Source organism: Tiliqua scincoides, chromosome 1 (assembly GCF_035046505.1).
Source record: "Tiliqua scincoides isolate rTilSci1 chromosome 1, rTilSci1.hap2, whole genome shotgun sequence".
NCBI classification, from domain to species: Eukaryota; Metazoa; Chordata; class Lepidosauria; order Squamata; family Scincidae; genus Tiliqua; species Tiliqua scincoides.
In genome coordinates, this window is record NC_089821.1 from 265,841,211 (window position 1) to 265,847,046 (window position 5,836).

The following is a 5,836-nucleotide window of genomic DNA, read 5'->3' on the forward strand; positions in this document are numbered from 1 at the left end:
CCCCAAGTTTGAGTCGAGCTGTCCTGTTGCAGTGACCCTTGGGGGAGCAACCAAAGCCCAGGGGTCAGGTTGCTGGATATAGGTGCGAGAGCAGAAGCAATGAATGGTTAGACAGAAAATCAAGAGACAACAGACATATTGAAGGTTGAGAGTGCAGAGAGAGAGAGAAGCTGATTCTACTAGCCTCCTCCTGCGTTTTTATTGTACTTGCAACATTGCTACATTCAGTTCTCAGATAAAGCCACATTAGAATCTCATACAGGGGTGAGAACAATGGGTGCTTCTTCACAGAGTGCTGTATCAGCTATTGTCACACTTCAGCCTGGCAACTAGCATCCCTGTCGGTTTGCCAACAAGGGAGGGTTTGCCCACAATTGCCATCGCACCAAGGCTTTCTGTGTGCTTCTGCTTAAGCACTTAAAAACACCACACTGTCCGACTTTCTTTCCATTGCACCACTCTTTCACTTGATCAACACCAAGTGAAATCTTCCTAACCTGCCTTGAATCCTTGTGAGCTGATTTCAGAATCCAAACTCTGAAGAGTGGCAGCTCCATTTTTCAATAATCCTTAAACCTTTTGAAACACTCTCCAAAGTATTTCACAGCATGTCCTTCTTCTTTCTTTTGCAGGGAGAAAAATTACTCAGCCTTCAAGCAGTGACAGGCAAAGGGGATTTATTTTGTTCGGTGGCTATTAATGGTTATAATGTATGTTATCAAACTCGGCACTGAGAATGGTTACCCTACTCTGCAAACGAAAAAGATAGCATGGATTGGATGTGTACAGAGAATCCATAATTATAGCCTTTGGGATGTTTTCAGTATCACAAAGAAAATTCTTTTTTTCCTTTTTCTTTCTCATGAAACTGCCATCTGCCACTACTCTTCCACCCCCGCCCCCCAAGGAGGGGGAGGATATATTGATGGAAGATGGGAGGATATACTGTTGGAGAAGTTATGGTGATTAAGCTACTTTCGTAATCTCTTCTGTCATATTTTCAGGAAAATTTGTACACCTCTATTCATGACAAATTTATGTGAAGACAACCCTGCATTGCCGAGTATTTTGTTGCATTACAAGCTACCTTATTATCTGTCTCTTCCAGGGTGATTGAATCACAGAACTGTAAGTGGCCACAAGAATTGTCTAGATTTGTAGGACAGGATAGTATAAGAGTTTGAATAGGGGGAGCTTGATTTGAGAACTCCCCCTCTCAGAAAGAACGGCCCCCTTGCATCTTGGGTCCTGATCCTTTTGATCTAGGCCTGATTTGAAATGGGGTCCATCCCACCCCACTTTACCTGCAAGTCCCTCCTTCTAGGAGCAAAGGAGGGAATAAAGGAGGGCTTTGCTTTCCAGGAGTAAAGGAGGACTAACAGAGGGGAGGGCTCAGTCCCAATCAGAAAGTTCTCCTCAGGTTGCAGTTCCTTCTTATCCCCTGTTAGCCCCTCCCCAAGATAAGACATTAGGAAAGGACTAGGGAGGCATTAGGGAAGGTCTGGGGAGGAACTGAAAGGAGGGTGGCCACTCTTCACCCATTTGAGCTTTCTAAAGATTCCTGTCAAACACTCAGAAATTCTGGCACAAAGGACACCAACCTCACGCTTCAGGTCTCTCATCTGGATAGCCAGAAGCCTCCTTCCAAAATCACTCACCTCTAAACATAAGAACATAAGAACAGCCCCACTGGATCAGGCCATAGGCCCATCTAGTCCAGCTTCCTGTATCTCACAGCGGCCCACCAAATGCCCCAGGGAGCACACCAGATAACAAGAGACCTCATCCTGGTGCCCTCCCTTGCATCTGGCATTCTGACATAACCCATTTCTAAAATCAGGAGGTTGGGCATACACATCATGGCTTGTACCCCATAATGGATTTTTCCTCCAGAAACTTGTCCAATCCCCTTTTAAAGGCGTCCAGGCTAGACGCCATCACCACATCCTGTGGCAAGGAGTTCCACAGACCGACCACACGCTGAGTAAAGAAATATTTTCTTTTGTCTGTCCTAACCCGCCCAACACTCAATTTTAGTGGATGTCCCCTGGTTCTGGTATTATGTGAGAGTGTAAAGAGCATCTCCCTATCCACTCTGTCCATCCCCTGCATAATTTTGTATGTCTCAATCATGTCCCCCCTCAGGCGTCTCTTTTCTAGGCTGAAGAGGCCCAAACACCGCAGCCTTTCCTCATAAGGAAGGTGCCCCAGCCCTGTAATCATCTTAGTCGCTCTCTTTTGCACCTTTTCCATTTCCACTATGTCTTTTTTGAGATGCGGCGACCAGAACTGGACGCAGTACTCCAGGTGTAGCCTTACCATCGATTTGTACAAGCAGCAAGGATGCACGTCAGATCTGATCCCACATTTTCCAACCCACTCTCCCCCCTTCCTCTACTTGGATATATGACAGCAAAATAGCTGGCATGGGCCAGAAGCGTCCCAGAAGCGTCCCATATGTCTTTTTTGAGATGCGGCGACCAGAACTGGACACAATACTCCAGGTGTGGCCTTACCATAGATTTGTACAACAGCATTATAATACTAGCCGTTTTGTTCTCAATACCCTTCCTAATGATCCCAAGCATAGAATTGGCCTTCTTCACTGCCGCCGCACATTGGGTCGACACTTTCATCGACCTGTCCACCACCACCCCAAGATCTCTCTCCTGATCTGTCACAGACAGCTCAGAACCCATCAGCCTATATCTAAAGTTTTGATTTTTTGCCCCAATGTGCATGACTTTACACTTACTGACACTGAAGCGCATCTGCCATCCCTTGAACTATGTGCTGGTCCTACCCAAATCCTTATACATGTTCTCCATCCCTTTTTACATTCCAGCACAAATGCCTTATCCCCACCTGTGGGCAGTGTCAGAGTTAGCCAGGTAAGGCACCAATCAACGGCCCATGAGCTTCCCAAGGTCCACCTGTCCTATTCCCGAAGCCCCTTGGCAGCCCAGCACTCTCCCTAACATAGAAGCAGCAGAGTGATGTGCTCAGCACTGTCTCCTTCAAGGTTGCATGCTTGCTCACCAGGGACCTTGGTTCCTGGGAAGAAGATGATTGGCTGAGGGAATGGAGGAGGAGGAAGTGTCTGGATGAGATTTGTGCAAGCAGTTCTTCTATCTCCTGGCTCAGAAAATCAGGTTACCTGCTGCTGCCCAAGACTTGCAGAGACCTTCATCTCCCACTTGTCCACCCATGCCACCACTGGCAACAACGAGAGAGGTAAATAGGTGGGTGGACAGGCAGGAGTGGGCAGCCTTAGGGTTCTGTGTGCATTCACTGGGGCCCTCAAAACAATATGCCTGTGGGGCTGGCATCACCTGGTGCCAACAGCCTTATTGTATGATCCTCTGCTTTATTTCTTATTACATCCCTGCTTGTGACTGTGCTAAGCCCTACCATACTTCACCAGTCCAAAGTCTTTTGTTCCCTTATTACTGTATTCTGCCCATTTTCTGCTGTCCCTTATGCCTTCCAGAATAATTCCTTGGTGTGGCCCTTGTTTTGTCCTTCAGCCCCACCTGAAAAGCCACCTCTCCCATGAAGCCTTTGACTTAACCCTCTTTAACCCCTATAAAAAGAAATCTATATGCATATATGAAGCTGCCCTGTCCTGACTCCAGCTAGCGGTCCATGTCTTCTGCTTGGCAGCACCTCTCCCTACATCACTGCAGAGTTCCCTTTTAGCTGGGGGTTAGATCTGGGACCTTCTGTTTGGTTTCAACGGGCAGTACCAAATGGGCTGTTTGGATTCAGGGCTTCCTTGCCCTGAATATATCTGATGCACTTGCTTGCCGCTCATCCCTTGCTATACTTGCCTCTCCTTTCTCTCTCCACTTTTTGTCTCCCACTCTTCTCAAATTTAGATGGTCTACAGGGCATAGGAGGGGAAGCACTCTAGCTCAGTGGAAGGACAGCTGCCTTGCATGCAGAAGGCCCCAAGTTCAATTCTGGGCCTTTCCAGGAAGGGCAAATCTTGCCAGAAACCTTGGAGAACTGCTGCCAGCCAGTGTGGACAACACTTAGCTAGAAGGAACAAGGTCTGACTTGGTATAGGGTATATTCCTATGTACCCACAAAAGGAACCACATGTGATGATTCCTTTTAAATGTGCGAGAATTCCGACTGTGTGTAGGTTTCGAGATGTGAGCCTGTTGCCTAACATGCCACTGAGTTGCTCGTGCCACCTCCTCATTAACAGCTGCCTTCCAAGATGTAAAATTACCCCAAACTGCAAAGACCAGACTCCTAACTTGTGCTCAATTAAGAAGCACCAGAGCTTTTGCGCTGGAAGAGCTTTAAAAGAGCAATCATTTGCAGCATGCATAATATAATTATCTCCACATCATGCTGCTGAATCATAGTTCTTTTGTGCATCTGGGCACCAATACAACATAGCTTTTGGATTGGCTAGAATTTGCCATATCCACGAGCATCCTTTTCTAAGCACCTCCATGCCTTGTTCTCACCTTCAGAAATGTGTCAAGTGAATTGGGGAGGGGGGGGCAATGACAGTGTAATCATTCGCAGAGTCATAGCCCCCAACCTCTGCACATGCACCAGAAAAGGGCCCATTTGCTACAGAAATAAATGCACCAGGAACCAATGAAGAGTTAATAAATAGGACATAGGTACATGTGGTTCATTTTTGAAACAACATTCCTCTTTATGTGTATGTGTTGGGGGGGGGGCTCTTTCCTGGCAGCTGGGAAGCTGCTTTGTGCAGGACCAGATGCCATTTTGGTTTCCCTACAGTGCCCCAGACACAGCATCATTGAAAGGCATTAAGAGGAAAAAAACTATGGACATCAGTGAGTGGCACCGCTTTTTTCAGCAGACACAATTTTGCCCCACGGAGCCCTGGAATGACACTGCATCTGGGGCACTGTGGTAAAATCAAGATGGCGGCCACCAGATGGCAGCTGTGTGGAGGAGATGCTGCTTGTACAAACCAGACAAAAAAAGGAGAGTTATGAAAATGAACAAAACACAGAGAAATGAAATGGACATACGTACAGACGAGAGAATAACAAAACAAACAAGGGGCTTAAATAATGAAAATGACGGGCTTGTAAAACAGAAACTAAATTCTGGCACACCCTTGTTGTCTGTCTGCTTAGCCTATGGCAGGAACACACAGCTTGCAGGATTTGTTCACTGAACATGTGGTACGTAGCTGAGCATGTGATTCTTATTTTGGGTTCGTCTTCCTCAGGCATCTCATGCATAACGTGATTCCTTCAGAACTGTTTAATCACAATTCTTCTCAGAACTGGAATGGCAGGACAGTTATTTTTAAGCAGCTAGAACGGTGCTGCATCATTATCCCAATTAAGCGCCAGCTGAGCCAGGATTATGTTAATTAGTCTGTCATCCTCAAAGCAGTTGAGCTGTCTCAGGACTCACTGAAGGCAAGGGGGATACTGTATGCTGGTCGCAACAATTCAATACTGTGATGGACTGTTGAGAAGCTGGGAAACACTGGACCAGATAAGCTTTGATAGCATTTCTTGGCATGCTAACAACACACTGGTGGTGGAAATTCACGTTCTTAATATCATGCATTTTGGCAATCTGAATCTTATGAGTCACTGTCCGAATCTATGTGTCACTGTTACTAGCAGAGATACAATCTGGTGGGAGAGGAAGAGACACAATTATAGAATCGTAGTACTGGAAGGTACCCAAAGGCTCACTTGGTCTCACTCTGTGCTATGTGGAAACATCATTCACAATCTGTTGTAGAACAGTGTTAGAACCCTACCATCAAGCAGTGATGGGGGTACAGGTTTAGATTCATTAGACAGGAATCTAATGAATCCCC